The 10,491-nt window shown below is 34.1% G+C and overlaps 1 pseudogene; it reads left to right on the top strand.

Annotated features, from left to right (window-relative positions):
* The window catches only part of LOC131075781 (flavin-containing monooxygenase FMO GS-OX-like 3), a 32,339-nt pseudogene extending 23,690 nt beyond the window's left edge, over positions 1-8,649 (top strand).
* Positions 8,650-10,491: the final 1,842 nt, after the last annotated feature.

The raw sequence follows: 10,491 nt of genomic DNA on the forward strand, positions 1-10,491 counted from the left end.
GTGTATCGGTCGGGTAACTGACAGATGCTCGTAGGCCCATACCTGTAGCAATGTAACTCCGCAGCCCAATCCCACTGATCCATGATACACGAACTGATGAGGCTCATAATACAAATGGGCCAGCACACATGGTCCCCAGGCGTATCTGGTATGCTGTGTCACCAGAGTCTCCAGTGCTCCTCCCTAGCCCACAGCCAACCCCCGTGTCGCCCTGTCTGGACACAAGAACCCACTGATAACTCCTCCGATCACTGCCGGCAATGCTAACCCTGTGGCCGTCATGGTGTCCCAGGCCACGTGTCCTGCCCTCATCTCCAATCCAGGGTCCTGAAACACCCGTCTCAACGCCTCCCGGTCTCCGTCTCGATCATACGGGATCAAATCTCCATCGATCGGCACCCGCAGAATCCTGTATACATCCTCCAGGATGACTGTCATCTCACCCATCGGCAGATGAAACATGCACGTCTCAGAGTGCCATCTCTCAGCCAGCGCAGTCATCAAACCCATGTTTGCCCGAAACTCAGGCACATACAACACATGTCTCAAACCCATCTCCTTGATGGCAGCTCTGTCCTCGAGCGACAACTCAGGTCGCAACCTCTGAGTCGATGGGAATCTCTCCCGTGACTCCAGCATAGGCAAATACTCCTGCAGTCAAGTAAATCAATCATGTCAGTCATAGTGGCATTCATTGTTCATCACAAAATGCTACTTTTTATCTAACTGCATCTGGCTATCTATCCTAGTGACACTCACTGTTCATCACAAAGTGTTGCTATCTATCCTCGTGACACTCACTGTTCATCACAAAGTGTTTCTATTTATCCTAGTAGTACTCCATGTTCATCACAAAGTACTACGTGTGTGACACTCACTGTTCATCACAAAGTGTTGCTCACATTTGCACTCACTGTTCATCACAAAGTGTTGCTCATATTTTAGTACTCCCTGTTCATCACAAAGTACTCTATCTTGGTACTCATTGTTCATCACAAAGTGCCTTGATCTATCCTAGTCTTTCCTAGAGGACCTGCTTGAGTGTATCCTCTCAGCAGCTTATCCAATTGACAACGTATGTTCATCACAGAACTGCCGATTTGACCTAGAAGACAAAAATTCACATTTTTGGACACAAACATGCTTTCCTAACATAAACGTGCATTTATTTCTCTACCTACCATGCATTAATGACAAAATTAAATGCATCAAAGTACAAGGAGGTTTTACGGTACTTACTGGCTCTCCTGCCTCTGCTGGCCTCTGGAATCGGCGAACGCGATTGAATCTGTGAACCAAAGCCATCGCTGCTGACTGCTGCTGCTCTTTTCTCTCTCTGCACTCTAATCTCTTGGAGGTGTAGATGACAATGAGGATGTATTTCCCCCATGGTCTATCTTATAGCCTACCCTAGCCCTCGCCTTCATTTTTCGAGTCAGTCTTCATTATCCCGTGACTTTGTCACTTTATCCGGTCAATCCATTCTATCTTGTCTTTCTTATCGAAAGATTGTCTGCAATCTTTTCAGACATTTTCATCCAATCTCTCGAGGGGGCATATCATTCCCATCCTGGGGAAACTCTATATCAGTTCATCTTATCTTCTTTGAAACAACGCGACAAGTCGCATTGTCTCAAAGAGGGGCAAAATGTAGACACCTAAAATTGTCCATTCTAATTAAATAAATATTTTATTTATTTAATTATCTAAGCTTAATTCTTCTATTAATTAAATAAATCTTTATTTATTTAATTAATTCATTTATCCTCTTCTAGCCTTATTTCTCATTTAAATAAATACATTTATTTATTTAAATTATCTTTTTCCTAAATTAAATAAATATCTTATTTATTTAATTGATCCCACTTCTTCTATTAATTAAATAAATCTTTATTTATTTAATTAATTCATTAACCTTTTCTACCCATGACACATGTCATTCATCTCTTAATTCATACACTACCTACCCCTTTCATTATTTTATTATTTCTTTTACCTACCCTCTAATCATAGCCGACCTCCTTTTACACCTCTCAATCTTATCCCTCCATTTCATATAATGTCTTCTATATAAGGAGATGCTTCCTTCATTATCAAACCCTAATCATTCATCCTAATCATTCATGTTAATCATCTTTTATGCAATTGACTAAACTACGATCCTACTTGCAACCACATTCCGTTCTTTGTTGAGCTCTTGTGCATATAAAATCTGAGAGCAAATATATCAAGCAAGATCAATGGAGATAGGAAGAATGGAGATCAAAACCCTATTGGACATGTGATGGTATAATCTTTGTGATTTCATGTGATTTGCATTGTCTTAGGTAATCTTCATATGTTATGGTGGATCTTTGTTGATTGTTAGGCTAGGGTTTTGTGGTTGAATTCATTTAGCCTTTCAATATTGTTATTATTGTTATCCATTTTCACCATATACACTATTTATTGCATTTATAATGATGGTTTGTGAACCCAAAACTTATTTCTTTTCTAGCTTCTACATTTTCTTTTGTAAATGATTTTAGGGTATTGGGGTAATATTTGTCACAAATTCATCTCAAAATTTCTAAATCTAGGTAATTGTTTACGTTGATGGATAAATTTGCCTATAATACTAAAATTGAGGTGTTCATTTTTTAGATGCAAGTTAATTTTCTTAATAAAGTTTCATTTATTTTTCAAATTAAAAAACTAGTATGTCAAACTATAGAATCAATTAAACACATTAAGACTTGTTAATACACTTTCAATATAAATGTAGATTTTTAAACTTTATGAGATTACCATTCCAACCAATTAGTATATTAAGTTAACAATTTGTATTATATAAGATTTAATCTATTTTGAAAGGAATGCAATTAAAATCAAAGTTAATTAATGTCAATAATTACAAATAACGTAGTTTATTTCTTTTGCTCCCTTATTGGGAGTTTGATTTTGACATATATCAAATAAATACAAACATGACTTAAATTGGAAATAACCATTGCCTTATGTTAAATTTATTCAACTTTATTTAATTATATGTCATGTATATCTTGAAAGGTTGTGGTTATTATTGGGAAATTATCAAGCGCATGTGATATTTCATTGGATTTAAAGATGGTGGCAAAGGAAGTTCATTTGTCGATGCGTTCAACAAAATATGAAAGATATGCAAAATTTCATATTGATTTACATCGTCTTAATGTGCACCTACATCCTATGGTAAGTATATCATTAAAATTTAATAGATTAATGTAAAATTTCATGCCATATATATTTTAAATGAAAATTATTATGATTACTTATCTATGATATTATCTTCTTGCTATTTGATAATTATAGGAACTTAATTTGGGATCAAACATAAAGTTGAGATAGGTCCTTATACTATTAATTTTAGTGCAGATAACCTATTTAAATGAAGATGGAAGTGTGGTATTTGAAGACGGTTCAACAATTATTGTCGATTCAATTATTTATTGCACGGGGTAAAAAACAATTGATACATTTTGTACTTCCAACCTTACCTAACAAGCTTGAGCTTTATATGTTTCTCATTTATTCTTTAAATTTTATTTTTCTCATAAAATATATTTGTAGGTATTCTTATTCAATTCCATTTCTCAATACAAAAGGAATGGTGACAGTGGAAAATAATTGTGTGGGTCCATTATATGAGATATATTTCCTCCATTATTAGCTCCTTCTCTTTCATTTGTTGGGATACCTCAACTGGTAAGTGTTTGCTACATAAAATTTCTAAGTTTTAATATTCATGTGTTTTTATAACATGATTGAATTCTCATTTTTTACATACTAAATTTGAGTGGTAATATAACCATAAAATAGCCAAGAAACTAATTTTCCTTCACTATTTTAAAATAGATTCTATGTGTTTGTTTTGGCCTTACTAATTCATTAAATGTAAATTGATCCTTGTCGTTGTTTATAGGTTATAACTCTCCCTTTTTTTGAGTTGCAATCCAAGTGGATAGCAAGTGTATTGGCAAGGAAAGTGAAACTTCCATCAAGAAGGGACATGATTAAACTTGTGAAGGAGTTATATGATCGTCACCTGGAAATGAGTCGCTTATCAAAACGTCTTGTGCATGACATTGGAAATTATGAGGTGATTTTCTTTATCTTGGATTTTAGTTCGTTTCTTTTCTTTAAAGTTCTACTTATCCTTGAATCAAGATTATATCAAATTATTTCAGTTACCTATATTATAAATTAAAAATAGAAAACAACAATAATACAAGTAAAGAACAAACTATTTAGTTCATGTTGTTGGTCACCAAAGTAGATCTTTAATCATAAAATTTACTTTCTTGAAACTAATTACTGTTGCATATACACAGACACTAGAAAAAACTCCTAGAGATTATTTTAAATTTATTTTTTTGCAAAAGGGATAGTTGCCATCATTTTTTAATAAATTTTTTATTTAAATTTGCATTAATGAAAGAAAAATAATATTATATTCAAGAAAAAAAGGAGGATGGTAAGAAGGCACACCCATGAGTCAATTTGAATTAGAAAGAATGGCCCATCCCTTAAACATAATTAAGTTATCGTAGTCATGACAAGTGGAGGAGGAGGATCTTGGTAATCAAGTTTCCTCCAAATGTTATCAAGGGTAGAATAGTCAACTGGCTCCAAACCAGTGGGAGCAACATCTTATTTATTCTCTTTTGTAGGTTGTTGGGTAAAAATTAGAGAGATGGCTAGTGGCACATGGGGGAACTTGCTAGTGTTTAGCCAACCTAAGCCCCATCAATGATATGGTGAACACAAAGCTTGAGACCATCCTCCATGGGTGGTAGAGTCTCTAGGATTTTGAGACATAGGACCATGAGAAAAAAATCCACATTCTCCCTGATTATCTTATTGAGAAGAGTGGATATGTCCACACTAATGCCCATGAGGGGATGTGGAGTTAGGTAGAACCTAAGCAACAATATAATGGGCACTACCCCAATGGTCCAAAAACTCTTGAAGATGAGAAACTCCAAGTGCAATTGTGCTTACTTGCACTTCAATACACATAATAACATTAGAGCTAATTATAGATTTAGTATACAATAAAAAAATGCTTATCAATAATATTGCAATTGAAGAGACTAGAATTACTATATTTTCAATCTGAAGAGAATTTCCACCTTGAAAGTGTGCCAAATTTGGGTATACTTGTGAGGGAGGTAGGGTTAATCCCTGAGTAAAACCATCTACCAAGAGAAATGGGTCGGCCTAAAAGGCCTAAAGATATCACAAATCCAAATCCAGGCTTCTTGAGTTGTAGGATAAAACTAGAAGAGATTCTTGAGAGACTCAATATACCTACAAAAAGACAAAATTAGTATTGGGAATACCCATATGAGAAAGATAAGTCCTTAAAGGAAGGTCTTATTACAATAAAAACTAGGAAAAATAAGTCAACTTAGGATCAAGCATTGCAAATCAAATGCCCTAGAATCATTTTTTCCATAATCCACATGAGTAATGGAGTTGCCAATGAGAATCAAGGTGATCCACCATATGTAAGTGTAGAGACAACCAATACTAACCTTTAGAGGGCCCATAAATTCAAAAGGGATTATTGGGAAACCATTTCCAATCTTTAAACCAAAGCTTTAGGGAACGAAAAACCCAATTTGTGGATCAATTGTAGAGAGATTCCATAAACAACCATCTATTAATTATATTGATTGTGATTAGAAAGCATGCATTTCAACTTGAAAGCATGCCAAGGAAGAAAATTCTTGGCTATACTTGTTATGGAGGCAAGGCCAATCCTTGAGTAAAATCATGTCCCATAGAAAGGTTTGATCTAATTTTTTTGTAAAAACATGAATCTAATTCTATGCTTCTTAAGCTTGGGGACAAAACCAAAAGATGCTTGAGAGACTCAATATGCCCAAAGAAAGGGCATTTAATACTAGAATGCCCATATGAGTTCTTGAAACAATAAACACTAAACAAAAGGATCCAACTTAGATTCCAACACAAAAAACAAAAGTCCTTGGAATTTCTTCCCCTAATTTGCACGAGGAATGCAACTACCAACATGAATTGAGCTAATATACCATATGAAATTGTGAAGAACTCTATGTATAGTGGTTAGGCCTTTCTAGTTGTGCAATGTCTTAGTTCACTAGGGATGATACCCTTTGTCTTCTAGTAGTGGTAGAACCTAGAGTAGGTTTGTCTAAGGTCTTAGGTTTGGAGGACTTGGTGAGTTTATGTTTAGGCACTCAAATGCAGCCCAACTTCATGTGGATTCATATAATAAAAGATCTATTTTAACCCCTTATATGCCAACTCAAGGGACTATGTTAGAGGGTTTTACTCTCAATAATCCTCTTCATATTGTTCTTGTTTATTTTGAATAGGGATGCCAACTCAAAATTCTTGACAATGTTATTGATATATCTACTTCCAAGTTGGTGAATACTCTCATAGGAAAGGTTTTGTGGGTTAGGCCTATTATGAAAAAATTTAGATATTAGATAAGGATGATTTGGAAAATCAAAGGTTCATTAGATATTGGTGCCCTATCCAATGGCTTCTTTCTTATTTCTCTCTCTACATGATGACTAATTATAAACCCTAAAGATTGGTCCATGGTTTCTTGGAAAATCATACATCTTCCTCATGAAGTGGGAAGTAGGTTTATGTTGACAATGTTGGTATATAAAAGTCATTGTTTGGGCTAGAATCCCCGACTTTTACCATTAGAATATTAGGATGAAGAAGTATGGGCTGTCATATCCTACTTTGTACATCATCTCATTGCATTTTATGAGGTAACTAGAGTGAATAATTTGTTCCTCTTTTATATATTTTGTGTCAACATTGTTATTAACAAGAATCTCCCTACCCCAATCCCTTTATTTTCAAAGCTTTGAGAGAAATTCCAATAAAATAAATATGAGGGGTCCCTTGTGACTTGCCTCAACTATCACAAGTTAAGTCATGTTTATTTTTTATTGTTTTGCATTTTGTATTTGTAAATTTGATCATAGACATCTTAAGGATCTACGAGGTCCTCTCTCCCCCAAATGACCTCCCCTTGGAGGGAATCAACAGTATACATTATCATTTACTAGACAAGAATATTTCAAAGAGCGTCTCCTTTTTTATGACAAATTTAAAGGTTTGGATGAGGTTGAGGTTTGTGTTCCCCCTCATGGTCCTTTACCTTTTAAAAAGGATAATTAGTTATCCTCTACTTTGTGTTTATATAACCCTCATAATCCCAACAATTAGGGGTGTGAGTTGGATAAGCTTTGTAATACCATATCAAAACAAAACACTCTAATATATCATGGATTGAAACCACCTTAAGAGGTAGTCCTATTCTCTTTTTGTGCTTCATTGTTATCTTTGATTACCTCATAATTGGGGTGTATAAATTTCTCATTGTATTATGTCTCTTGATGGTCCTTGTTGTTCTTGGTTTTCATAGGTTGTTTTTCTCACTTCTTTGTATGTGTTTAAACTCTCTTGTTAATAACTCTAGTAAAAAACACTTTCATTTCAATAATAAAAAACATTACAAGTAAATTAAAAGTTCATTACAATTCAATATATAAATTAACAAAATATCAGTATTTATATGCGAGTTTCCAATTATCACCTTTTTTATTTTTGTAACTTTTTATCTAATTCTATCATACAAAACATATCATTCATATCAAATATAGATTCTCCCAGTCAGTTCATTTTGTTAATCTATTAAATTTGTATCTGCCCATAAAAAGACATAAGTTGACATCAAAAAGAAATGAAACCAAAATTGTATTCCGAATTCAAAATTGTCACTTCCAATCTCTTTAAAATATCTATCGAAGAAATATCATCTTTTATTTGATCTTAAGCTTTTTCTATAAAATCTTAAATGATACATTATTGTCCTCTAGGCTTTGATTGAGCTGGATGAAAAATGATGGGCACTACATAGCTACCTTACAAATTGTCATAACTATATTTGTTGGTGTTGGAAATAAGCCACACCCGGACCGACGATGGACTGGTCCAAGAGGGGCCAGTAGCTCAGTGGTAGAGCACTCCAGCAGCGTATGGAAGGTCCTAGGTTCGAGTCCTAGCTGGTCCATGTCTCAACATGGTATCAGAGCCAGGTCCAGGCTAGGAGCCCCAAGCACACGAGAGGTGTGGCTTAAGGGGGGGTTGGTGTTGGAAATAAGCCACACCCGGACCGACAATGGACTGGTCTAAGAGGGGCCAGTAGCTCAGTGGTAGAGCACTCCAGCAGTGTATGGAAGGTCCTAGGTTCGAGTCCTAGCTGGTCCATGTCTCAACAATATTCACCATATTAATCTTAAGATATTTGCTATGTTTTCCAAGGAGATTTCTAGTTGATTATGCTGGTTTCCCATGCCATCTTACAAATATTTTGCATTAATATCTTTATTTTGGAGGCAAGAATTTTTCTGATTTACTTATAACATAATAATGTTTGTGCAGTATTGTGACCAGCTTGCAGATCGGTCGGGAGCAGCTCATTTTGAGGAATGGAGAAAAGAAATTGAAACAGAAAACATTAAGCTAATTTGCTCCTATCCAGAAATGTATAGGGACTTATGGCTTGAAAACTACCCACCTGAACTCATGGAGAAATTCAAGTTTCTTAAAATTTAAACAGGGCTAATCTATGACAAAATTACAGTATTTCATGTGACAGCCTTACTGATAGTGATGATTATTTCTAATACAGACAGTAATTTTGTTATTTTGAATGAATAATTCTTTAAAAAAAAACATTAACTTGATTGCAAGGCTGAACTAATTGTTTTACAGTTCTAAAGAAACCCTTCCTAACCTTGAGAATATTGTTTCATAATCAATGTATGTACATAGATGAACCATAGATGCATATAAATCTGTATATATGTAAGTTTATAATATACAGTTGAGATTAGTATTGTTTAGAGATGTCTGAAAAGTGTTTTAATATTGAAGTGTGATAAAGTGACAAACAAAACATAGCAAACGGTATGTGAACCAGAGTGAATGGCGAAATAATGTAGGAGGCATTTGGTACAGGGCGTTCTTTCGTAGCAGTCAATGGAGAAGATTTTGTCCCACTCAAGAATGGCTAAGATCTTTTGCAATATCTATGTAGCATTTCGGATGTACTTTTGATCATATTTTATTTATTAATTAACTAAAAGAATACATCGGTTTTTTAATTTTCAATTAATTAATAAATACACTCAAAGATGTATCTTAGGTATTGCATAGACATTTTGTATAAAGATAATCTCTAGTTTTGAGCTCTCCACTTGATCAAGGGTCTTTGGCATCAAAACCTTTGCACTACAAGGCTTGCAAAAATTCTTTCTGTCCAATTCATTGTTGTGGCAAATTCTGGAAGATTCAAATTTTGAAAGAATGTCCTTGGACCATCATCCAAAACATATTTGCAATCAAAGGAGTGGAAGATGACCAAAAAGAAGCCATGGTCAAGATGATCCACAGTGGGTGTCTTCATATTGTACATTTTTTTTTTGAAGAAAATCGTATTGATTTTCCGATTTCTCTCGAAAAGTAGTTTTTGACAGCAAACAACATTTTTTAAGAGTGATGTGCATCCCGAAACTCGTAACTTTTTTTTCTATAAATGATAAAAAATCAATTCTTTCGAATTTTGGTTTGTAACGTCAATATCTAATGCATGCAGTTGGTTTGATAGTGATATGTTGAATTTTTTTCATTATATTAAGTTTTAAAGTCTGACTAATTATAATTTAGATATAGGTGTATGATTGAACAAATAACTTGTTCTATATATATCGAAATTAATTTATTTATTTTTTTGTTAGAAAGAAGACATCAATTCGTAGTGCATAGAAATTTTTTAGAAATTTTTTGAATTAGTTTCGTAAAATTTTAAAAACAAGATCATAATAAACTCACAATGTAATAAAATTATAGTCGTTGGAAAGATTGCTTTGAGCATTGGGCTGTCAAGATTCTTTCATTTGAGCCTTGAACCAAAGGTTTCAAAGCCAAAATTTCTCAAAAGTTTGAAGAGATTGGGGAACACATGCTTAGAAAGGGGGTTTGTTCGAACACCCCTTTGAACGAAGGGGGTTCAAACGAACCACCCATAGTTCATTTGAACCGGTGTTCGCTCGAACATAAGAGGCACAAACAAGCACATAACTGACGAATGCCTTTTTCTAACGGTCAACATTCGTACAAACCCTAGCCGATGCAAAAATATATATTTTTTTATAATTAACAATCTCATATAAATAGAAATGTTTTATTTCATTTTTTCAAACTCAAATTACCAAAGTAATTCGCATTTTTTTGTGAAAGAAGACATTTGAAGGTCATTTTTTTTTTTTGGTCAGTAAAGGCAAAGCCATATTTTGTATTAATTAGTGTAAATACATATGATTGCCACTGAATTTCAAGATATTCAAAAAACCTCTGCTCTTAAAGAGCACAGAGGTCCCTTCAAAACCAAAACCT

The sequence above is a fragment of the Cryptomeria japonica genome, chromosome 3 (genome assembly GCF_030272615.1).
Source record: "Cryptomeria japonica chromosome 3, Sugi_1.0, whole genome shotgun sequence".
NCBI lineage: Eukaryota > Viridiplantae > Streptophyta > Pinopsida > Cupressales > Cupressaceae > Cryptomeria > Cryptomeria japonica.